At 36.7% G+C, this 24,590-nt stretch overlaps 1 long non-coding RNA gene across 1 annotated transcript in view; it reads right to left on the bottom strand.

The window, feature by feature from the left end:
- The window catches only part of LOC134757897 (uncharacterized), a 559,232-nt gene extending 536,240 nt beyond the window's left edge, over nucleotides 1-22,992 (bottom strand). Inside the window, exon 1 of the long non-coding RNA XR_010132469.1 lies at nucleotides 22,833-22,992. This is a non-coding gene — a long non-coding RNA (uncharacterized lncRNA). The remainder of the gene's footprint in view (nucleotides 1-22,832) is intronic.
- Between the last annotated feature and the right edge of the window lie 1,598 nt (nucleotides 22,993-24,590).

The following is a 24,590-nucleotide window of genomic DNA, read 5'->3' as shown; positions in this document are numbered from 1 at the left end:
TGGCTTCATTCATGTATCTATTGCCTTGACACAGATGACTAGAAAGCTGGGCTCAGTGGATTCTCAATTCTGTCAGCTGGAACACATAGATATGGCCTATCCAGCAAGATAATGTCTGGGTATTCAGACTTCCCATATGGTGGCTCCAGGCTCCTAGAGAAAGTGCTCCAGTAAATAAGAACAAAGCTGTATGGCCTTTTACAAGCTAGCTTCAGAAGTAATATAGCATCACTTTTTACATACTACACGGATGAAGCTTCGCAAATCAACCCAGATTTAACATTAGGGTATGCATACATCCAATTTCTCACTAAAATTGGTACTAAATAATTTGTGGTCATGTTTAAAAACCATTACAGATGGCTTCTGTAAATTCACTTAGATTAGGAGCAGTCTTTGTCACTTGATGCTTCAAGAGATTGGGCTTATTAAAAGTAGATAAAACTAGGTGGTCAGAAATGTACAAAAGTTAAATAATTTGCCACTGAGTTCTGAACTTTCTGAACTATCTCCTGAACTTTACATTTTCTGTGTGCCAATCTGTCCTATATCCTTAACCAATAAACTGACCTGGGCCATGTTAGGGGTATGGAGTGGTCTGGGGGAGTGTTAAATGGCAGGAAGCCTTACTAACGTTTCTAAGTCCAAGAAATACATTCTCATGCAGATTACCAGAGAAGTGCTATATTAGAAATTATGGGGTTGCTTTTAATAAGGTAGTACATTTTAAAACTTTGCTGTTGTATTTATTAGCACAACCATCATTATCAAAACCATCATTGGTGAACATTTAGCTGTGAGGAACTCTTATATAGATGAGAGGTCAGTGGTAAGATTTGCCAATCAAATTCCCACTCAAATGTTAATAAGAAGTCAGAGTACCATAAAAAACAAAATAAACTAATTTTAATTTTAATCTGTATATGATAATAATTCATCAAAACTTACTTCTGACCACATGAATATTTTCCCTAGTAAAATTAGTTTTAATAAATAGTTGTATATTATGATTTTGAATACTCTATTTAGTGTACTTAAATACTGTTATATTATGATTTACATATTGTGAATATTATACATAAAAGCTTAGAATATTGATAACTTTATGTAAAATACAGTCTCACAATTATTAAAATATAAACCCATAATTAAAATATGTAAATAATATATAAACGTGAGGTAGCTTCTAGTTTCAGCTTTGCCACTGAATTGGGAATCTTCAACTCACTTTACTTTTTTGCTAAATCTTGTCATCTTTACGTGGAAATAATAATCTCTAGTGTCAAAATCCCCAGGGCAAAACATTTCAGAGCACTGTGCCATGTATATACAGCAGTTTAATAAATACTTCATGATGTTAAAGTATGTTAAGTTTTTTGGAAAAATGTACTAATGATAAATTTCCACTGTTGGTATCACCTTCGAGAGTACATTTAATATCTAATCTGAGAGAGTACATCAAGATAGCTGACTAGAGGCATTTTGTACTCACCTCCTCCACTAAGAATAAATGAAATAGTGAGCAGATAATCACATTTTGCATAGCTCATTCAAGACAGAACTCTAGAATTCAACAGAGAGGTGACAAGAAATACCTAAAGCAAGGAAGAAGTGGGGCAGTCTACTCTGTTGGGACTGGCTAGAAGTGAAGAGAGACTCCTCAAAACAGGGAAAGGGGAAGTGAGAGACTATCAGTAGCCTACATTCTCTTCTGGCTGCCTACAATCCTAGCCCTAAGAGAGCCCCTCGACCCTCGTGGGCCCTGAAACTAACATAGGGAGTTGCCAGCAGATCGTGCGATGGTACTGTTCCAGAGATAGAGCTAATGCTGGGTCCCACGCATTCCCTGAGTCATAAACAGGTACAGAAAGGCTCGATTTTAGAGCCCCATCCCCAACATACTGCACACTATCCAGGAGCCCAGAGGCACTGGGGCTGAGGCACAAGAGAAGTGTGGGCTGGTGCTCCCAGGGCTGAGGTGTGAAGTGAAGTATAGGATACCACAACAAGTGCTGAGGTGTGATTGAGGCGTGGGCTACTGCATTTGGGGCTGAGGCACAAAACAGGCAGTGTACTGCAGCAAAGCGTAAGACATGAGCAGGGCCAGGCCTGAGCTGTGAGCGGCACATGCTTTCTACCTTCTGGCAGCATCGCCTTGCCCAGCAGCAGGGCAGAAATGTGGCTACTGCTGCCCCCCACATGAGAATTCCATCAGTGGCATTGCCCTGACCCTGCCTATCATGGCTGGTGCCCGCACACACCCCTGATGAGGGGCATGAGGACAAGCCTGGCTGACCCAGCTTCATCCCTACTCTTGGTCAGGGCACAGAATCCAGGGGCCAGAGGACTGCCCATCCCAGCCTACCACCATTGACACTGAAACACTCCTTTGGGGGCCTAAGATAAGACTTACCTACTCAGCTATTAACACCTTAACTGGCAGCTACCTGCATGTACTACCTGCGGGTCTGGGCAGTAGTCCACCCAACCCACTGCAACAACTGCTAACATGAGCACACACTGTTTGGCACCCAGAGGATCACTCCACAACTGCCACTGCCATTTTCCATGTCATGCCAGCTGCACAGGGGCCTGAGAATCTTCACACCTACCTGGGTCATCACTGCCAGTATCAGCATCCAAGTAAGCCACCTAGAGGCTGATCCACCTGGATCTGCTAGCAATGGTGCCAGTGTATGGCACCTTGGGCCCCAAATGGCCCAAAGACTGGCTTACCTGGTGTCACAGCCCCAGGGAAGCTTATCCACAGCCTCCATGAATAACTGTAGTCTAAGCCACCAAGGAAATAACAGATACCACTGATACTGTTCACAGCTGAAGAAATCATAAAGAAAATACATGCTATTACATATACTCAGAATCAAAACCAAATTGCCTTACCCAGCCAACATAATAGATATATCTTCAGGAGAATGTTTCTCCCTACAAAAGCAAATATAAAAAATTAGAAAAAGGGACTGTTACACCAGATGCACAGACATCAACATAAGAATATATGAAACATGAAAAAGCAAATAAAATAACACTTCCAAAGGAAAACAATTATTATTTAGTAACATTTACCAATCAAAAAGAAATTTATGAAATTCTGGAAAATAATTCAATTATTGATTCTAAATAGGCTCAATGAGATGCAAGAGAATTCTGAGAGACAACACAAAGAATCATAAAAATAATATAGGATATGAAGGAGATATGAATAGCTTACCAAAGAGGTAGCTTTCTAAAAAAAAAAAAAAGAACCAAACAGATATTCTAGAACTGAAGAATTCATTGAATGAAAAATAAACTATATTATACAGCTTCAACAATAGACTAAATAGAGCAGAAGAATCTTATAACTTACAGAGATGTTCTGAAATAATCCAGTTAGATAAAAATTAATGTAAAATAATAAAAAATAAGTGAAGCCTTCATATCATAAAGGATACCATTAAGTGATCAAATATACAAATTATTGGTGCCCTATGAGGCAAAGAGAGAGCAAAAGAGTTAAAATAAATGTTTAACAAAATAACAGATGAAAACATCCCAAGGTTAGTGAGAGATTTAGAAATCCAGATACAGGAGCATCTGAGATTCTCAAACATACAACGCAAAAAGGCATTCTGCATAGCACATTATAGTCAAACTGAAGTCAAAGACAAAGACAATATTCTAAAAACATCAAGAGTAAGGCATCTAGACATCTGTACCTATATATGTACCCCTCATCAGACTAACAGCAGATTTCTTAGCAGAAACCTTATAGCCAGGAAAGAATTAGATGATATATTCAAAGCACTGAAAGAAAACAGCTGTTAGCCAAGGATATTAAATCCAGCAAAATTATCCTTTATAAATGAAAGAGAAATAAAATCTTTACCAGACAAGAAAAGTTGAGGGAGTTGATCACCACTAGGGTGGACCTACAAGAAATGCTAAAGGGAGTCCTAAACATGGAAAGGAAAGGAAGACATTTACTATAATGAGAACACATGAAAATATAAACTGATTAGTAAATCAAACATACATAAGGAAGAGAAGGACTCAGTCAGTACCAGTACATAAAACCACCAAACTACAACAATATCAATAAGAGAGAAAGAAAGGAACAAAAAATAGATAAAATAATCAGAAAACAATTAACATTGTTACAGGAACAAAACTTTACCTATCATAATAAACTTGGCTGTAAATGGATTAAAGTATCTACTTAAAACAAATAGGCTTGTTGATTAGTTCCAAAAATGTATTAAAAAACACAAAAACATCAACCAACTATATAGTACGCATAAAAAAAATACACTTTACACGTAAAGGCATATATAGACCGAAAGTAAAGGGATGGAAAAAGATCTTCCATGCAAATAGAAACCAAATGTGAGCAGGAGTAGCTATAATTATGTCAGAAGAAATAGACTTTAAGCCAAAAACATTTTTTTAAAAAGACAGTACTATATGACAACAGCAAATGATCTGAAGAAGAAATAAAAAGTAATCCCATTTACAATAGCTACTAAATAAAATAAAATATCTAGGAATAAACTTAATGAAAGGAAAGAAATATTTCTATAATGAAAACTATAAAACACTGATTCAAGAAATCAAAGAGGACACAAAGAAATATAAAGATATTCCATTTTCACGAATTAGAAAATACAGTATCGTTAAAATGTACATACTACCCAAAGCAATGTACAGATTCAATGCAATCCCTATCAAAATACCGGGTGTGGTGCCACACACCTGTAATCTCAGCACTTTGGGAGGCTGAGGCAGGTGGATCACCTGAGGTCAGGAGTTTGAGACCAGTCTGGCCAACGTGGCAAAACTCCGTCTCTATTAAAAATACAAAAATTAGCCAGGTATGGTGGCAGCTGCCTGTAATTCCAGCTACACAGGAGGCTGAGGCAGGAGAATGCTTAAACCTGAGGGATGGAGGTTGCAGTGAGCCAAGAGTGCGCCACTGAACTCCAGCCTGGTGACAGAGTGAGATTCCATCTCAAAAGAAAGAAAGAAAAAAAAAATACCAGCGATGTTCTTCACAAAAATAGAAAAAAAAAAATCTATTTTTTTTTTTTTTTGAGACGGCGAGACGGAGGCTCACTCTATTCAGCCATAAAAAAGGATTGAGAACCTGTCATTTGCAACAACATGTATGGAACTGGAGGACATTATGTTACATGAAATAAGCCAGGCTCAAAAAGGCAAACAACACATGTTTTCACTCATTTATAGGAGTTAAAATTAAAACAATTGAACCCATGGAGATACAGGTAAAATGATGGTTATGAGTTTGGGCAGGGTAATGTGAGTAGAGGGAAGTAGAGATTGTTCATGTGTTAAAAAAATATAGTTTGACAGAATGAATAAGAACTAGTATTTGATTGCACAACAGAGTAACTACAGTTGCCAATCATTTATTGTACAATTTAAAGTAACTAAAAGAGTATTATTGGATTGTTTGTAACAGAAAGAAGGGATAAATAATTGAAGTGATGGATGCCCCTTTTACTAGGATGTGATTATTATGCAGTATTGCCTGTATGAAAATATCCCATATACCCCAATACTATATATACATATATACCATCTACCCACAAAAAGTATTAATCCTGCAACAGGATATATTACCCAATAATAGGGCACCCAGATTCATAATTCAAATATTACATCTTTAGCCAGAGATAGATTTCAATGCAATAATTGTGGGGGACTTCAACACCACAATCTTGGCAGGAGACAGATAATCTACACAGAAAATCAACATGAAAAATGAGATTTGAACTAGGCTTTAGACCAAACGGACCTACAAAGCACTTACAGAACATTGAACCCAATGACTATAGAATACACTTTCTTCTACAGCCTGTGCAACATTCTCCAGGATAAACTCTATGTTAGGCCACAAATAAAGACTCAAAAATGTTTCCAATTCAGTACCTTCTCAGATAACAAAGAAATAAAAGTAGAAACAAAAAAGCAGAGGAATGTTTTACAAATTTGTATACAATTTACATACAAATTTGTATACAATTACAAATTTGTGTACAATTTGTATACAATTACAAATTTGTGTACAATTTGTATACAATTACAAATTTGTGTACAATTTGTATACAATTACAAATTTGTGTACAATTTGTATACAATTACAAATTTGTGTACAATTTGTATACAATTACAAATTTGTGTACAATTTGTATACAATTACAAATTTGTGTACAATTTGTATACAATTGTGTACAAATTGTATACAATTACAAATCTGTGTACAAATACAATTACAAATTTGTGTACAATTTACATACAAATTTGTATACAATTTACATACAAATACATACAATACAAATTAAATACAAATACATACAAATTAAACAGCATGCTCCTGAATGAACAATAGGTCAAAGAAAAAATTAAGACAAAAATAAAAATAGTTCTTGAAACAAATGAAAATGGAAAAACAACATACTAAAACCTGTGGATTACAGGAAAAAAAGTACTTAGAGGAAAGTTTATAATAATAAAAACCTACATCAGAAAGTAAAAAGATTTGAAATAAATAATCTAATAATACATCTCCAGGAACTAGAAAAGCAAGAACAAACCAAATCCCAATTTACGAGAAGAAAAGAAATAATAAATATCAGGACAGGACTGGACAAAATAGAGACTAAAAACAAAAAAAGAATGAATGAAAGGGAAAGTTAATTTTTCAAAAAATAAAGAAAATAAATCACTAACTAGACTAACAAAGACAAGAAAAGATCTAAATAACCAAAATCTGAACTGAAAAATGAGACATTTTACCACTAATACCACAAAAAAGATTACCAGAGACTATTAGGGACAACTATATATTAACAAACTGGAAAACCCAGAGGAAACAGATAAATTCCTAAAAACATACAACCTATCAGAATTGAATACGGAAGAAATAGAAAACCTTAATAGACCAACAATTAGTAATGAGATTGAAGCAGTAATAAAAAGCCTTCCATTAAAAAAAAAAAAGCCCAGGAGTGGGTGGCTCCACTGCTGATTTCTATCAAATGCATGAAATTAACATGAATCTTCCTAAAATTATTCCAAAAAATGAAAGAGGGAGAAACTCTCCCTATCTCATTTTATGAGGCCAGCATTACCCTGACACTAAAACCAGATACGGACACACACAAAGTAGAAAACTACAGGGCAATATCCATGATGAACACCGATGCAAAAATCCTCAACAAAATTCTAGCAAACTGAATTAAACAGCACTTCAAAAACATAATACACTATGATCAAGTAGTATTTATATCAGGGATGTAAAGATGGTTTAACATCTACACATCAAGGAACATAATACATAATATCAAGAGAATGAAGGACAAAAACTATATGATCATTTCAATAGACACAGAAAAAGCCTTTGGGAAAATTCAATATCCCTTGTTGACAAAAACTCTCAACACACTAAGCATAAAAGGATTATATCTTCAATTCATTTGTCCATATGTGACAAACACACAGTCAACAACACACTGAATAGGAAAAATGTGAAAGTCTTTTCTTCAAGAACTGGAGCTACAGAAGGATGCCAACTTTAACTGCTCCTATTTGGCATGGTAGTAGAGGTCCCATCCAGTGCAAACAGACAAGAAAAATAAAAGAGACCCAAATTGTAAATGAGGAATTCAAATTGTTCATCTTTGTAGATGACATGATCTTATATATTTGGAAAAATCAAAAGACTGCACCAAAAATCTCTGAGCTGATAAGCAAATTCAGTAGAGTTGTAGAATACAAAATCAACATACAAAAATCACAAGTGTTTCTATAATGTAATAATAAATAGCCAAAAAAGAAATCAAGATGACAGTTCCCTTTATAATACTGACACACAGAATAAAACACCTAGGAATAAATTTAACCAAGAAGGAGAAAGCTCTCTAAAAGCAAAACTGAAAAACGCTGATGAAAGAAATTGACAAGGACAAAAATAAATGTAAAGACTCATCTCGCTCATAGATCAGAAAAATTAATTTCATTACAATAATTATACTGCCCAAAGCAACATACAGATTTAATACAATTCCTATTAAAAATGACATCATTTAAACAATTTTTAAGCACTAAAATTCATAAGAAACTAAAAAAAATGTCTGTGTAGGCAAAGCAATCTTCAGCAAAAAGAACATAAGCTGGAGGCATCACACTACCTGCTGTAAAAATAGATTACAAGCCTATAGTAACCAAAACATCACGGTATTGGTATAAAAATAGACACATAGAACAATGAAAGTGAATACAGAACCCAGAAATAAATCCACCAACTTACAGTCAGCTGATTTTAGACAAAGGTGCCAAAGATTTCCTTTCCCACTGGGGAAAGAATACGCTCCTCAATAAATGGTGCTGGGAAAATTAGATATCCATATGCAGAAGAATGAAACTGGAACTCTCTGACATTATAAACAAAAATCAACTCAAGATAAATTACTAAACTTAAGAACCAAAACTATTAAATTACCAGAAGGAAACATACATAAAATACTTCAGGACATTGGCCTAGGCAAAGATTTGCTGGCTAAGACCTTAATAGACAAATAGTACTATACTAAAGTAAAACACTTCAGCACAGCAAAGAAAACAATGCAGAGAGTGAAGAAACAACCTACAGAATGGAAGAAAATATTTGCAAACTATTCATCCAAACTATTAAGACAGAATGGAAGAAATATTTGCAAACTATTCATCAAACTATTAAGACACTAATATCTGGAATATACAAGGAACTCAAACAACTCAACAATAAATAAACCAATCCATTAAAGGGTGCGCAGGGCCATGAGTGGTGGCTCACACCTGTAATCCCAGCACTTTGGGTGGCCAAGCAGGTGGATCACCTGAGGTCAGCAGTTCAAGCCCAGCCTGGCCAACATAGTGAAACCCTGTCTCTACTAAAAAATAAAAAAAAAGAAAAAAAAATTAGCTGAACATGGTGGTGTGCACCTGTAATCCCAGGTACTTGGGAGGCTGAGGCAGGAGAATATCTTGAACCCAGGAGATAGGGGTTGCAGTGAGCCAAGATCATGCCACTGCACTCCAGCCTAGGCCACAGAGTGAGACTTCGTCTCGAAAAATAATAATTAAAAAAATAAAAAGTGGGCAGAAGACATGAAAAAGCAATTGGCAAAGAAGACATACAGATGGCCAACAATTATATATTTAAAAATGCTCGGCTGGGCGCGGTGGCTCATGCCTGTAATCCCAGCACTTTGGGAGGCCGAGGCAGGCGGATCACGAGGTCAGGAGTTCACAACCAGCTTGGTCAATATGGCGAAACCCTGTCTCTACTAAAAATACAAAAATTAGCTGGGTGTGGTGGCGTGCACCTGTAGCCACAGCTACTCAGGAGGCTGAGGCAGAAGAATCGCTTGAACCCAAGAGGCAGAGGTTGCAGGGAGCCGAGATTGTGCCACTGCACTCCAGCCTGGGCAACAGAGAGAGACTCCGTATCAAAAAAAAAATGCTAATTATCACTAATAATCAGGGAAATGAATATCAAAACCACATGCAGGTATCATCTTACCCAAGCTAAAATGGCTACTACAAAGAATATCAATACGATGATGTTTTGGTTACTGTAGTCTTGTGGTATAGTTTGAAGTCAGGTAATGTGATACCTTCAGCTTTGGATTTTTTTCTGAGTATTTATTCTTTATTTTATGTTCCAAGGTACATGTGCAGGCTTGTTACATAGATAAACCTGTGCCATGGTAGTCTGCTGCACCTATCAACCCATCACCTAAGTATTAAGCCCAGCATACATTAGCTATTTTTCCTGATGCTCTTCCTCCCCTGCCACACCCCTCCAACAGGCCCACATGTGTTGTTCTCCTCCTTGTGTCCATGTGTTCTCATTGTTCAGCTCCCACTTACGAGTGACAACATGTGGTGTTTGGTTTTCTGCTCCTGTGTTAGTTTGCTAAGGATAATAGCTTCCAGCTCCATCTACGTCCCTGCAAAGGACAGGATCTCATTCATTTTATGGCTGTGTAGTATTCCATGGTGGATTTGTACCACATTTTCTTTATCCAGTCTGTCATTGATGGCCATTTGGGTTGATTCCATGTCTTTGCTATTGTGAATAGTGCTGCAAAGAACATACATGTGCATGTATCTTTATAATAGAATTATTTATATTCCTTTGGGTATATACCCTTTAATGGAATTGCTGGGTCAAATGGTATTTCTGGTTCTAGGTCTTTGAGAAATCACCACACTGTCTTCCACAATGGTTGAACTAATTTACATTCCCAACAGCAGTGTAAAAGCATTCCTATCTCTCTGCAGCCTCACCAATATCTGTTGTTTCTTGACTTTTTAATAATCGCCATTCTGACTGGCATGAGATGGTATCTCATTGTGGTTTTAATTTGCATTTCTCTAATGATCATATGTTTGTTGGCCACATAAATGTCTTCTTTTGATAAGTTCCTGTTCATGTTCTTTGCTCACTTTTTAGGGTTTTTTTATTCTTGCAAATTTGTTTAAGTTCCTTGTAGGCTCTGGATATTAGACATTTGTCAGATGGATAGGTTGCAAAAATTTTCTCCCATTCTGTTGGCTGTCTGTTCACTCTGATGACAGTTTCTTTTACTGTGCAGAAGCTCTTTAGTTTAATTAGATTCTGTTTGTCAATTTTTGCTTTTGTTGTAATTGCTTTTGATGTTTTTGTCATGAAATCTTTGCCCATGCCTATGTCCTGAATGGTAATGCCTAGATTTTCTTCTAGGGTTTTTATAGTTTTGGGTTTTGCACTTCAGTTTTTTTTTCAGCTTGAGTTAGTTTTTGTATAAAGTGTAAGAAATGGATTCACTTTCAATTTTCTGCATATCAGTTTTGCTCTTTTTGCCTTGGATATTTGGCCTCTTTTTGGGTTCCATATTTATTTTAATATAGTCATTTTTTCTAATTGTGTGAAGAATATTATTGGTAGATTGATAGCATTGAATATGCAAATAGGTTTTTGCAATATGGCCATTTTAACATACTGATTCTTCCTATCCAATGGAAGAGAATAGAGTGTCAAAAAATAATGCTGGACACCCACAAGAAGCCGCTCTTCAACAAAATCTACAAAAACAAGCAATACAGAAAGGATTTTCTATTTAATAAATGCTGCTGGGATAACTGGTTAGTTATATGCAGAAGATTTTAACCGGACTCTTTCCTAATGCCATATACAAAAATCAACTAAAAATGGATTAAAGACTTACATGTAAAACTTAAAACTATAAAAATCCCTAGAAGATAACCTAGAAAATGCCATTCTGGACATAGGCCTTGGGAAAGATTTCATGATGATGATGCCAAAAGCAACTGCAATAGAATAAAAAGGAACAAATTAGACCTAATTAAACTAAAGACCTTCTGCACATCAAAACCATCTATCAACACAGTAATCAGGCAACCTACAGAATGGGAGAAAATATTTAAAAAGTATGCATCTGGCAAAGGTTTAATATCCAGAATCTCTAAGGAACATAAACAAATCAACAAGCAAAAAACACTGCCATTAAAAAATGGGCAAAGACATGAATAGACACTTCTCAAAAGAAGACACAAACGTGGCCAACAAGCATATGAAAAAAATGCTTCAACATCACTAATCATTAAATAAATGCAAATTAAAACCAAAATCCGATACTATCACACACCAGTCATAATAGCTATTATTAAAAAGTCAAAAAATACCAGATGCTAGGAAGGTTGCAGAAAAAAAGAAATGTCTGTACACTGCTGGTAGGAATGTAAATTAGTTAAGCCCCTGTGGAAGGCTCTTCGGAGATTTCTCAAAGAATTTAAAACCAGAATTACCATTTGACCCAGCAATCCCATTATTGGGTATATCCAAAGAAATATAAATAACTCTACCATAAAGACACATGCATGCTTTTGTTCATTGCAGCAGCACTCACAATAGCAAAGACATGAAATCACCCTAAATGTTCATCATGAGAATAATGAAGAAAATATGATATATTAAACTAGAAAATCTAGCAGAAATAGATGAATTCTGAGACACATACACCCTCCCATGACTGAACCAGAAAGAAACTGAATCCCTGACAGACCAATAAAGAGTTCTGAAATTGAAGCGGCAATAAATAGCCTATCAACCAAAAAAAGCCCAGGACCAGATGGATTCACAGCTGAATTCTACCAGATGTAAAAGAAGAACTGGTACCATTTCTACTGAAACTATTCAAAAAAAAAAAAAAAAAACTGAGGAGGAAGGACTCCTCCCTATATCATTCTATGAAGCCAGCATTATTATGATACCAAAACCTGGCAGAGATGCAACAACAACAACAAAAACTTCAGGTCAATATCCTTCATGAACATCAAAGCAAAAATCCTCAATAAAATGATGGTAAACTGAATCCAGCAGCACAACAAAAAGTGTATTTGCCATGATCAAATAGGCTTCATCCCTGGTATGCAAGGTTGGTTCAACATACGCAAATCAATAAATGTGATTCATCACATAAATGGAACTAAAGACAAAAACCACATGATTATTTCAATCAATGTAGAAAAAGTGTTTGATAAAATTAAACATTCCTTCATTTTAAAAATGCTCAATATACTAGGTATTGAAGGAACATACTTCCAAATAATAAGAGCCATATATGACAAACCCATAGCCAACATCATAATGAATGGGCAAAACCTGGAAGCATTCCCCTTGAAAAGCAGCACAAGAGAAGGATAGCCTATCTCATCATGTCTATTCAATAAAGTATTAGAAGTTTTGGCCAGGGCAATCAGGCAAGAGAAAGAAATAAAGAGTATCCAAATAGGAAGAGAATAAATCAAACTATCCCTGTTTGCAGATGACATGACCCTATATCTAGAATACCCCATCATCTCAGCCCAAAAGCTTCTTAAGCTGATAAACAACTTCAGAAAAATCTCAGGATACAAACTCAATGTGTAAAAATTACTAACACTTCTATATGCCAACAACAGTCAAGCGGAGAGCCAAACCATAAAAAAACTCTCATTCGCAATTGCCACAAAAAGAATAAAATACCTAGGAATACAGATAACTAGGGAGGTGAAAGAGCTCTACGAGGAGAACTACAAACTAGTACTCAAAGAAATCAGAGATGACACAAACAAATGGAAAATAATTCCATGCTCATAAGTGGAAAGAATCAATATCGTTAAAATGGCCATACTGCCCAAAAGAATTTATAGATTCAATAGTGTTCTCATTAAACTACAGGTGACTTTCTTCACAGAACTAGAAAAAAACTACTCTAAAATACATATGGAACCAAAACAGAGTCCATGTAGCCAAAAAATCCTACACAAAAAGAACAAAGCTGGAGGCATCACAGTACCCAACTTCAAACAATACTACAGGTCTGCAGTAACCAAAATAGCATGGTACTGTTACAAGAAAAGATACACTGACCAATGGAACAGAATAGAGAACATAGAAATAAGACCACACACCTTCAACTATCTGATCTTCAGCAAACCTAACAAAAACAAGCAATGAGGAAAGGATTCCCTATTCAATACATGGTGCTGGGATAACAGGCTAGCCATATGCACAAGATTGAAACTGAACCCCTTCCTTATACCATGTACAAAATTTAACTCAAGATGGATTAAATACTTAAATGTAAAACCCAACACTATAAAAACCCTAGAAGGCAATCTAGGCAATACCATTCAGGACATAGGCACAGGTAAAGATTTCATGATGAAGACGCCAAAAGCAATTGCAACAAAAGTAAAAATTGACAAATGGAATAAAACTAAACTAAGCTTCTGCACAGCAAAAGAAAGTATCAACAAAGTAAACAATCCACAGAATAGGAGAAAATTTTTGCAAACTATGCATCTGACAAAGGTCTAATATCCAACATTTATAAGGAACAAAGTTACAAAACAACAACTGCAATAAAAAGTGGACAAATGACGTAAAAAGACACTTATCAAAGAAGACATACATGGAGCCAACAAACATGAAAAAAGCTCAACATCACTTATCACTAAAAAAAAATGCAAACCAAAATCACAATGAGATACCATTTAACCCCAGTCAGAATGGCTATTATTAAATAGTCAAAAATTAAGAGATGCTGGTGAGGTTGTGGAGAAAAAGGAATGCATATACACTGTTGGTAGGAGTATAAATTAAGTCAGTCATTGTAGAAAGCAGTGTGGTGATTCCTCAAAGACCTAAACACAGAAATACTATTTGACCCAGCATTCCCATTGCTGGGTATATACCCAAAGGAATATAAATCCTTCTGTTAAAAAGACACATACACACATGTTCATTGCAGCACTATTCACAATAGCAAAGACATGGCATCGACCCAAATGGCCATCAATGATAGACTAGATAAAGGAAATGTGGTACATATACATGATGGAATTCTGTGAAGCCATAAAAATAGAATGAGATGATGTTCTTTGCAGGGACATGAATGGAGCTGGAGGCCATTACTCTCAGCAAACTAATGCAGGAACAGAAAACCAAACACTGCATCTTCTCACTTATAAATGGAAATTAACTGATGAGAACACATGGACACATAGAGGGGAACAACATACTCTGGGGCCTTTCAGAGGGTGGAGGGTGGGAGGAGGGAGGGAGAGGATCAGGCTAAGCAGGTTGGATTGGTTGAGCCCAGGAGATGAGACCAGTCTGGGCAACATAGCGAAACTCCGTCTCTGCAAAAAAAATACTGAAAAATTAGCCAGGCATGGTTATGCATACCTGTAGTCCCAGCTATTCAGGAGGCTGAGGTGGGAGGATCACCTGAGCCTGAAGAAGTCGAGGCTGCAGTAAACTGTGATTGCTCTACTGCACTCCAGCCTGGCTGACAGTGAGATCCTAAATCATAAACAAACAAACATTGAGTACATATGAACACAAAAAAGGGAACAACAGATACCAGGGCCTACTTGAGGATGGAGGGTGGGAGAGGGTCAGGATAAAAAAACTACCACTGGTACTATGCTTAATACCTGACAGACAAAATAATCTATAAACCAAACCCCTGTGGCATGCAGTTACCTATTTAACAAACTTGCAAATGTACTCTTGAACCTAAGAAACAAGTTTTAAAAGAAGAAAAAAAAATGATGCTGGATATGATGAGTACAAAAGGGAACTCTTGTGCACTGTTGATGGGAATGTAAATGAATACGTCTACTGTGGAAAACAGTATACAGATTTCTAGAAAAAAAAAATAGAATTACTGGATGATCCAGCAATCCCACTGCTGGCTGTCTCTCCAAAGAAAAGGAAATCAGTATGTCAACATGATACATGCATCCTCATGTTATAGCAGACTAGGGTGACTGGAGTTAAGAACTATGGGGAGTGCTAAATATGGAAAGATCATTTTCAGCCGCCATAAAACACACTTAAGTACATAGATCAGTGATAATATAAAGCAGCCAAACAAACAATTCTGTTTGTTAATAACAAGTAACCAGTTAACAACATGACAGGATCAAACTTGCAAATATCCATATTAACCTTGAATGTAAATGGGCTAAATGCCCCAATTAAAAGACACAAAGTGGTAAGTTGAATAAAGAAGCAAAACCAATGGTATGCTGTCGTTAAGAGATCCATCACACATGCAATGACACTCATAGTCTCAAAGTAAGGGGATGAAGAAAAATCTACCAAACAAATCAAAAACATAAAAAGGCAGGGGTTGCTATTCTAATTTCACACACAAAAAAACAGACTTTAAATCAACAAAGATCAAAAAAGACAAAGAAGGGTACTACATAATGGTAAAGGGTTGAATTCAACATGACAACATAACTATACTAAATATATAGGCACCCAACATAGGAGAACACAGATTCATAAAGCAAGTTCTCAGAGATCTGTGAAGAGGCTTAGATAACCAAACAATATAAGTGGGAGATTTTAATACCCCACTGACAATATTAGACAGATCACTGACACAGAAAACTAGCAAAGATGTTTGAAGCCTTAACTCAGCACTTAAACAAATGGACCTAATAGACATGTACAGAACTCTCCACCTATAAAAAAACAGAATATACATTGTTATCTGCACATGACATATACTCTAAAATCAACCAATCAGGCATAAAATGATCCTCAGCAAATTTGAAAAATCCAAAATCATACCAACAATGCTCTCAGACCACAATGCAATAAAAATAGAAATTAATGCTAAGAAAATCACTCAAAACCATATAATGACATGGAAATTAGGCAATTTGCTCCCAATATTTATGACTTCCCGATAAATAATTAAATTAAGGCAGAAATCCAGAAATTATTTGAAACTAATGAGAAAAAAGATACAACATACCAGAATCTCTGGGACACAGCCAAAGCAGTGTCAAGAGGGAAGTTTATAGCACTAAACACCCACATCTAAAACTTAGAAAGATCTCAAATCAACAATTTAAAAGCACAATTAGAAAAACTACAGAAACAAGAGCAAAACAATCCCAAGGCTAGCATAAGACAAGAAATAACCAAAATCAGAACTGAACTAGTAAAAAACCATATAAAAGATAAATGAATTCAGTAGCTGGTTACTTGAAAGAACTAATAAAATAGACCATTAGCTAGCCTAATAAAGAAAAATAGAGAGAAGATCCAAATAAACAAAATCAGAAATGACAAAGCGAACATTAACACCAACCCAACAGAAATATAAGAAAGCCTTAGAGACTACTGCAAACATCTCTATGCACACAAGCTAGAAAACCTAGAAGAAACTGATAAACCTCTGGAAATATGCAAACTCCCAAGAATGAACCAGGAAGAGATTGAATCCCAGAACAGACCAATTATGATTTCTTAAAAAGAATCAGTCATAAAAAGCCTACCAACCAGAAAAGGCCCAGGACCAGAAAAATTTGCTGTCAAATTCTACGAGATGTATAAGGTAAAGCTGGTACCATTCCTACTGACACTATTCCGAAAAATAAGAGGGAGTCCTCCCCAAATCTTTCTGTGAGGCTAGCATCATCCTGATTCCAAAACCTGGCAGAGGCACAACAAAGAAAGAAACTTCAGGCCAATATCCTTGATGAACATCGATGCAAAAATCCTCAACAAAATACTGGCAAAGCGAATCCAGCAGCATATTAAAAAGCTAATCCACGAAGTACAAGTAAGCTTTATCCCTGGGATGCAACGAAGGTTCAACATATGCAAATCAATAAATGTGACAAACCATATAAAGTGAACTAAAAAGCAAACAAACAAACAAAAACCCTGTATGATCATCTCAATAAATACAGAAAAGGCTTTTGAAAAAATTCAACATCTTTTCATGTTAAAAACCTTCAACAAACTAGGCACTGAAGGAACATACCTCAAAATAACAAGATCAATCTATGAAAAATCCACAGCCAATATCACATTGAATGGTCAAAAGCTGGAAGTATTCCCCTTGAAAACCAGCAGAAGACAAAGATGCCATCCTTCACAAGGATGCCCTCTCTCTTGGAAGTCCTAGCCAGAGCAATTAGGCAAGAGAAAAAAATAAAAGGTATTCACATAGGAGGATGAGAAGTCAAAATATCTCTGTAGATGACATGATTCTATAGGTAGAAAACACCATAGTCTCTGCCCACAAGCTTCTTGATCTGATAAACAACTTTAGCCATTTTCATGATATAAAATCAATGTACAAAAATCAGTAGCATTCCTATACATCAAGAACACCCAACCTGAAAGCCAAATCAAGAATGCAATCCCATTCACAATAGCCACAAAAGAATAAAATACCTAGAAATACAGCTAATCATGGAGGTGAAAATCTCCACACAGAGAATCACAAAACACTGCTCAAAGAAATCGGAAGTGACACAAACAAATGGAGAAACATTACATGGTCATAGATAGGAAGAATCAATATTGTTAAAATGTCCATACCACCCAAAGCAATGTACAGATTTAATGCTATTCTTATAAAACTACCAATGACATTCTTCACAGAATTATTAAAAATACTATTTGAAATTTCATATGCAACCGAAAAAAGAGCCTGAATAGCCAAGGCAATCCTAAGCATAAAGAACAAAGCTGGAAGCATCACATTACCTGAATTCAAACTATACTACAAGGCTACAGTAACCAAAACTGCAATCAAATCCCTTCTCATCTCCTTGTCTTCCCCAAATAAATAGATCAGATAAAGCTACATAGAATGCCATGAGTGGCCAGGCGCAGTGGCTCACACCTGTAATCACGCCAGCACTTTAGGAGGCCGAGGTGGGCGGATCACGAGGTCAGAAGATCAAGACCACCCTGACTAACACGGTGAAACCCTGTCTCTACTAAAAATACAAAAAAAAAAAAAAAATTAGCCAGTGTGGTGGCGGGCGCCTGTAGTCCCAGCTACTCAGGAGGCTGAGGCAGGAGAATGGCGTGAACCTGGGAGGCAGAGCTTGCAATGAGCCAAGTTCGCGCCACTGCACTCCATCCCGCCTGGGCGACGGAGCAAGATTCCTTCTCAAAAAAAAAAAAAAAAAAAAAAAAAAGAATGCCATGAGTATAACCACCATTTCACATAAAGTGAACTTTAAATCCATATAGAGCCAATAATCATTTCTCAAAAGGAAACATGATCCCCGCCTATACAACCTTGGAAAAACCACAGCATCTGAAATCTCCCTATTTCTGAGGAGGGTATGGATCTCACATTTATGAAATTAAAAGATTTTTTCAAATGTTCATTTTATTTCCCAAAACAATAGAACAATGAGGCTTCAATTCTTGTGACTGGAAAAACTTGTTGCAGCTTTGAAATGGCAGTTTTTTTATCTTCTGCTGAAAAAGGTTTAAGAAAAGAATACCATAAAGCTTTACAGCAGAATTTCACATCCTGGAAAGTAGAGATATTAACTCTTTGCTGTTATCTAAAAAATAATAGGGTTTAGGTTACATATGTGGTCTAAAATGTGCTTTTAATGAATCAGAAAATATAGATTTTTTTTAACACCCATGGTTTAAGACAAGTGATTTTAGTAGTCCGTTTATGTGAGATCTTTTGCAATTGTTGGTTTTGTTCTCTATGGTCCCTTTGATCCACCTAGACCTACTGAGGATGGATTCAGGTATTCACAAGTAAGGTACAGTAGGTCCTATTGAGGTAGATTAGTTAATATTCTTCTGGGTTGTTGTCTATTGTTACCAACTCCTCTCGCCAGTCACATTTACACTCTACTATTTTTAAACCCCTCTTGTATAACTTTTACAAATTACAACGTAAGAGGAAATTGCAGTAACCATAGATACACAGAAGGACATATACATTATTCATATGCACGGTTATTCAGCCCACTGATGGTGCATGTTTGGAATTAATATTTGAGATTTCCCTGATTAATTGTCCCTAATAGAGCAATAAATACACATTTTTACATGGGGATAAAAATTTAAAGAACTTCTGGAGCCAAGATAGTTGTTACATCTTGATTCACATATTTCCAAATAACAATTTGAAAATAAAGTCCTTCAAAATTTCCTTGCAGCACAATGTGAATGACCCTTACCATGAGGCTATTTGAACAACAGTTAAGCACAGATTTACAAGTTGCATAAATGATATCAATATAAATAATATAAACAACTGCCTGAATATTTGCACATTGGAAAAATAAATCAACTAGGTGTTTTCTTATTTTTATCTCAATATTTGATGTGTGGAGTTAATAAAAATTTTTCTACTACTCCTCTGCAGAAAGCAACCATTACTGTATATAAGTTGTTTTTACAAATTATGTGTTATAATGCATTAGTTGATGATAAAATCAATTTAGTAGTATATAGTCAGTATTTATAAAAATGAGATAGAATAAGATAAGACATAATAGAACAGGAATTACTAGCATGCCCAACAAAGAAAAGGGTGATCATTGCTTCAGGAGACTTTAATTCATTTTTCACATATGTGTGTAAGTTTGTGTGTTGTATGTGTAAGTACAAATAAAATATATTTCCTATGGTAGGTGATAGTCAGAAACACTTGAAGGTATCTACGAGTTCATTATAGTATCTTGCAAAATCCCAAAGCATAGTATTATAATTAGTCCTTTATGAAAAAACATATCAATCATTCATTGATTTCCCATTTTGATTAGTAGCAATTTTCTGAATTACAATATTATCCCATTCATTTTAATTTTAATTTTTTATTTTTTTTTAACTTTTAAGTTCAGGGGTACATGTGAAGGTTTGTTATATAGTTAAACTTGTGACATGGGAGTTTGTCATACAGATTATTTCATCACCCTGGTATTAAGCCCAGTACCCATTAGTTGTTTTTCCTGATCCTCTCCCTCTTCCCACCCTCCACCCTGAGAAAGGCCCCAGAGTGTGTTGTTGCCCCTTGTGTGTCCATATGTTCTTATCATTTAGCTCCTACTTATAAGTGAGAACATGCAATGTTTGTTTTTTTTTGTTTCTGTGTTAGTTTGGTGAGGACAATGGCCTCCAACTTCATCCATGTCCCTGCAAAGGACAGTATCTCATTCTTTTTTTACAGCTGCATGGTATTCCATGTTGTAATGTACCGCATTTTCTTTTTCTAGTCTAACATTGATGGGCATTTAGGTTGATTTCATGTCTTTGTTATTGTGAATAATTCTGCAATGAACATATACATACATGTGTCTTTATAACAGAATAATTTGTAATCTTTTAGGTATATATCCCATAATGGGATAGCTGGATCGAATGGTATATCTGTTTTTAGGTCTTTGAGGAACTGCTACACTGTCTTCCACAATGGTTAAATTAATTTACACTCCCACCAACAGCGTATAAGCATTCCTTTTTCTCCACAACCTTGCCAGAATCTGTTATTTTTTGACCTTTTAATAATAGCCATTCTGACTGGTGTACAATGGCATCTCATTGTGGTTTTGATTTGCATTTCTCTAATGATCACTGGTGTTGAGCATCATGCTACCTGACTGCAAACTATACTGTAGGGCTACAGTAACCAAAACAGCATAGTACTAATACAAAAATAGACACATAGACCAACGGAACAGGATAGAGAACTCAGAAATAAGGCCACACACTTACACATATACGATCTCCGACAAACCTGACAAAAACAAGCAATGGGGAAAGGATTCCCTTTCAATTAATGGTACTGGCTAGCCATATACACAAGATTGAAACTGGACCCCTTTTTACACCATATACAAAAATTAACTCAAGATAGATTAAAGACTTAAATGTAAAACCCAAAACTATAGAAGCCTGGAAGACAACCTAGGCAATATCTTTCAGGACATAGGCATAGGCAAATATTTCATGAAGACACCAAAGGCAACTGCAACAAAACCACAAATTGACAAATGGGATCTAATTAAACTGAGCTTCTGCATAGCAAAGGAAACTATCAAGAGAGTGAGCAGACAACCTACAGAATGGGAGAAAACTTTTGCAAATTATGCATCTGACAAAGGTCTAATATCCAGAATCTATAAGGAACTTAAGCAAATTCACAAGAAAAAGACAAACAACCTCATTAAAAAGAGGGCAAATTACATGAACAGATACCTTTCAAAAGAAGACATCACTTTTATTTTAACTTCATTACTGCATTAACACAATAAAAATAAAACAATGTAGCTTATTTTTCATTTACTCTACTTATAGCCCACCAGGCTAATTGTGTGTGTGGAGTGTGTGTGTGTCTGTGTGTGTGTGTGTGTGTGTGTGTGTGTGTGTGTGTGTCTGGTATGTGTTAAATTGAGTACGGTTTTTTGTCTAAAGTATAATTATTTCTTTCCTTTTATTTTTACTTTTAGAACTCAATCGTTATTGAAAGACTATTTTATATTTAAATTTGGATAATACAGCTAGTTCTTTGGATAATACATTTATAATTGAGCCCAAAGCTAATGCGTTCAGTATACTATAATCTTCAAATTATAGATATAGGAAAAACTTGTAACTGAAAATCATAACATCTGACTTGCATCTTGCTTAATAAACTACATTAAATAAACCGACATCTCTTCTTGGAATAATGCCATGATCTTTATATTCTCAGGGTTTCCAGAAGCATAAATTTGAAGGGTTTCTCACATGTCAATGAATTAGGAGATGGAGGGGATTATGGCGGATGGGAGGCAGGACTACATAGATAGAACAGCATCTGGAGACTTGCACTGTGAATTTTAGCGCCAGATCAACTAAAAGAACAAATCAGCAATCCTGAGAGGACTCACAGACCCTCTGAAGGAAGCGGACTACTCCTGCAGGACCTGGGAAACACCCTAAATACTGTGAGTGCCCCAGCTGCAAAAGTGGGAAAGGGAGACCCTCCTCTCCCGAACACACACCCCTACAGGAGAAGTTGAAGGTCTGTTTGCAGGAGAAGTTTCTGACTTTACCTGAAGCTGAGTCAAGTTACAGAGCCGAGCAAAATACAGGGGTAGAGGAAGCAGCAGAAAGGCCCTGGGAGCTCGGTGGGTCCCTTCACAGGCGGCGGAAGGGGCGGGGGTGGGGGGCAGGGAACTAAAGCCCTTTCTTTGGCAGCTGGGAGGCGGAGAGCCTCAGACAAGTTTCCAGCCCCTCTCGCCCTCCACCTGGAAACATACTCAGGGCTGTTGGGGAGCCGTGGACATGGTAGAAGTGAGACAGGCCCTTCCGTTTGTGTGGGAGCTGGCTGAGGCCTGTAACTGCTGGCTTTCCCCCACTTCCCTGACAACCTGCATGACTCAGCAGAGGTAGCCATAATCATCTTAGGTACACAACTCCAGTGACCTAGGAATCTTACCCCCATTCTCCACAGCAGCTGCAGCAAGACCCGCCCAAGTAAAGTCTGAGCTCAGACACGCATCGCCCTGCCCCAACCTGATGGTCCTTCCCTATCCACGCGGCAGCGGAAGACAAAAGGTATAGAATCTTGGGAGTTCTAGGGCCCCGCCCCGCCCACTACCAGTCCCTCTCCACACTACTACAGCTGATGCTTTCTAGAAAGCGCCACCTCCTGGCAGGAGGCCAACCAGTACAAGAGTAGAACATTAAACCACCAAAGCTAAGGACCCTCAGGGAATCCACCGAACTCTTCGCCACCTCCACCGGAACAGGCACTGGTATCCACAGCTGAGAGACCCATAGACGGTTCACATCACAGAATTCTGATGTGAACAGAGTGTCACAACCGCCAGTGCCAGTCTGGAGCCGGGTAGACTTGCTGGGTGGTTAGAACCAGAAGAGAGACAACAATCACTGCAGTTTGGCTCACAGGAAGCCACACCCATAGGAAAAGGAGGAGAGTACTACATCAAGGCAACACCCCACTGGACAAAAGAATCTGAACAACAGCCTTCGGCCTTAGACCTTCCCTCTGACAGAGCCTACCCAAATGAGAAGGAACCAGAAACCCAACCCTGGTAATATGACAAAACAAGACTCTTCAACACCCTCCCCCTCCAAAAAAAAAATCACACTAGTACACCAGCAATGGATCCAAACCAACAAGAAATCCCTGATTTACCTGAAAAAGAATTCAGGAGGTTACTTATTAAGCTAATTAGGGAGGGACCAGAGAAAGGTGAAGCCCAATGCAAGGAAATCCAAAAAATGATACAAGAAGTGAAGGGAGAAATATTCAATGAAACAGATAGCTTAAAGAAAAAACAATAAAAAATTCAGGAAACTTTGGATACACTTTTAGAAATGTAAAATGCTCCAGAAAGTCTCAGCAATAAAAATGAACAAGTAGAAGAGAAAAATTCAGAGCTCAAAGACAAGGTCTTTGAATTAACCCAATCCAATAAAGACAAAGAAAAAAGAAAAAGAAAATACGAACAAAGCCTCCAAGAAGTCTGGGATTACGTTAAACAACCAAACCTAAGAATAACCAGTGTTCCTGAGGAAGAAGAGAATTCTAAAAGCTTGGAAAACATATTTGGGGGAATAATTGAGGAAAATTCCCCAGCCTAGCTAGAGACCTAGACATCCAAATACAAGAAGCACAAAGAACATCTGAGAAATTCATCACAAAAAGATCTAGGCACATTGTCATCAGGTTATCCAAAGTAAAGACAAAGGAAAGAATCTTGAGAGCTGTGAGACAGAAGCACCAGGTAAACTATAAAGGAAAACCTATCAGATTAACAGCAAATTTCTCAGCAGAAACCCTAAAAGCTAGGAGGGATTGGAGCCCTATCTTCAGCCTCCTCAAAGAAAACAATTATCAGCCAAGAATTTTGTATCCAGAGAAACTAAGTATCATATATGAAGGAAAGATACAGTCGTTTTCAGACAAACAAGTGCTGAGAGAATTCGCCGTTACCAAGCCACCACTACAAGAACTGCTAAAAGGATCTCTAAATCTTGAAAGGAATCCTGGAAACCATGAAAACAGAACCTCTTTAAAGCATAAATTACACAGGACCTATAAAACAAAAATATAAGCTAAAAAGCAAAAGCAAGAAACAAAACAAAAAAACAACACAAAGTCCACAGGCAACAAAGAGCACAATGAATGCAAAGGTACCTCACATTTAAATACTAACACTGAATGTAA

The sequence above is a fragment of the Gorilla gorilla genome, chromosome X, assembly GCF_029281585.2.
Source record: "Gorilla gorilla gorilla isolate KB3781 chromosome X, NHGRI_mGorGor1-v2.1_pri, whole genome shotgun sequence".
NCBI lineage: Eukaryota > Metazoa > Chordata > Mammalia > Primates > Hominidae > Gorilla > Gorilla gorilla.
The sequence above is the reverse complement of the archived record's forward strand: the minus strand, read 5'-3'. Positions and strand labels throughout refer to the sequence as shown.